Consider the following 2,477-nt stretch of genomic DNA (forward strand, 5'->3'; position numbering starts at 1 on the left):
AAAAAAAAAAAAAAAAAAAAATCAGTTGTTCAATCTACCAACCTACTAAGTAAAGATCTGCCTCCCAAGTGCTGGGAATAAAGGATTAAAGGCCTGGCATGACTGGATTATTTTTTTGATCTTGCTTCCCCACTGCTTCCACCACCACTCCACTCTACCCCCCTGGCCCCAACTGATGAGCTAGAAATGTTAGGGTTGCTAGGCAGGCTCCATTAGTAAGGTACGTGTTCAGCCAATGAACCTAATTTAAACATCTACCTGATACACACAGTGAATCTGTACAGAGAACAAATCTATAGTCATTCATGGCACACCCAGGGCTTCCCGATGGCAGGCCATACTCACCTCTACTAACTGTACACGGCTTTAGAAGCAAAACAGCTTCCTACACCGTAAGTAAGAGAGGCTCAGAGAGGTAGGGAAGCTTGCACAAGCTTGCACAGCCCGTAACAAGGTCTAGACTTAAAGCCTGTTGGTCAGGGTCAGGTGCTGGTAGCTTACGCCTTTAATCTCATCACTCAGGAGACAGAGGCAAGTGGCCCTCTGTGAGTTTAAGGCCAGACTGGTCTGCATAGAGAATTTCAGGGTAGCCAGGTCTACATAGTGGAGACCCTGTAATAAGCCTGTAATAAGCACATGCCTTTAATCCCAGCACTTGGGAGGCAGAGGCAGGCAGATTTCTGAGTTCGAGGCCAACCTGGTCTACAGAGTGAGTTCCAGAACAGCCAGGGCTACACAGAGAAACCCTGTCTGGAAAAAAACCAAAAAAAAAAAAAAAAAAAAAAAAAAAAAAAAAAAAAAAAAAAGAACTCAATAAATAAATAAAAGCATAAAAGCCTGGTGGTTTGGCATCATCAAATCTGCAGACATACCCTCAGCAGCAATGGGAATTAAAATGGAAAACTTCACAGGACAGCCCCTGCTGTGAGTGTGTGTGTGTGTGGGGGGGGACAGGACAGCCCCTGCTGTGAGGATGCTGTGTGGGGGGGGACACAGGACAGCCCCTGCTGTGAGGATGCTGTGTGTGTGTGTGTGTGTGTGTGTGTAACAGGACAGCCCCTGGTGGTGAGGATGCTATGGGGGGGCAGGCCTTGGAGAAAGTTCCATCATACAGTCTTACCAAAAGTACCTCAAGAAAATCGATGTGCTCTCTTGGCCTCAGTTTCCCCCTCAATAAAAGAGTTAGCCCAGATCTCTAAGAGGGGTTACTGACACAAGGATTTTTTTAATTTGGACCTTCCTAGAAAAATAGAGAAGGCCTCATAGGCTCTGTAGACTGTCTTCTCCTAGAAAAAGCCAACCCTGAAGCCCAGGACCAGCCCAGCCAAGGCCCTGGACATGCTCCTATCACAGCTGCTCACATTCTGATCAACAGCCCATGGGAACCTTAGAAAATGAAGCACACCTGAAGATTCCCTGTTCAAAAGAGACTGAACCTCCTGCTTCTCTGCAGTCAGAAACTTGGGGTGTGTGTGTGTGTGTGTGTGTGTGTGTGTGTGTCTATGTGTGTGTCTGTGTGTCTCTATGTCTGTGTGTGTCTGTGCGTGTGTAGGTGGTGGGAGGTACACATGAGTGCAGTGCCCACAGAGATCAAAGGCATCGTTGCAGTTGCATAGCTCTGAGGCTGGATTACTGAGCTATGAATTCCCTACTATAGTGCTGGGATTGTCCCTTGCAAGAGCAGCACGAGCCCTTAAACACTGAGCCATGTCCCCAGTTCCCTACAATATTTTTTTTAACATGAATCTTCAGATACGTAAAACATGTATAACTAGGTTGTGTCATCAGAATATGAACAGCATCCACAGCTCTCTGACTGACTAATGCCTCTGTCTGGGCTCTTGGTGAAGAATTGGGCGGTTTGATCTTGGAATTTTCCACATAAAAAAACATTTTGCTGATACATGCCCTTTCTGGACCTCTTGTAAACAAGCAATCATAGCAGGAATGTGGATCTAATTCAGGCCACCACCTTTGAATAATTAATATCTTCTAAAGCTGGGCAGGGCAGCTCATGCCTGCAGTTCCTGCAGCACTCAGGAAACTGAGGCAGGAGGAGCAGGAATCACCTACATAGCCAGTGCCAGGCCAGCCTAGGCTATAGAAGACCCCTTTTCAAAACCAAATAAGCACACACACACACACACACACACACACACACACACAAGGATGAATAATAGACCTAGGCTGGGCATTGAGCACACAACTTTAGTCCCAGCACTTGGGAGGCAGATGCAGGTGGGTCACAGCTTGTTCCAGGCCAGCTACTTACGTGGCCTGGTCTACATCATAGTTCCAGAATAGCTAGAGCTGCTATAATGAGAGCTTGTCTCAAAACTAAATAAATACAAATGATAGTCTGGGGTGTGACTCTGGGGACATAGTTTACTTAGCATGGGTAAAGCTGTGTTCCAGCGCTGTCCTTGCAAACAGAGCAAAGCAGTCATTAGCCCCATAAACCAAAAGCCAGGACCACA

Source organism: Mastomys coucha, unplaced genomic scaffold (assembly GCF_008632895.1).
Source record: "Mastomys coucha isolate ucsf_1 unplaced genomic scaffold, UCSF_Mcou_1 pScaffold21, whole genome shotgun sequence".
Taxonomy (NCBI): domain Eukaryota; kingdom Metazoa; phylum Chordata; class Mammalia; order Rodentia; family Muridae; genus Mastomys; species Mastomys coucha.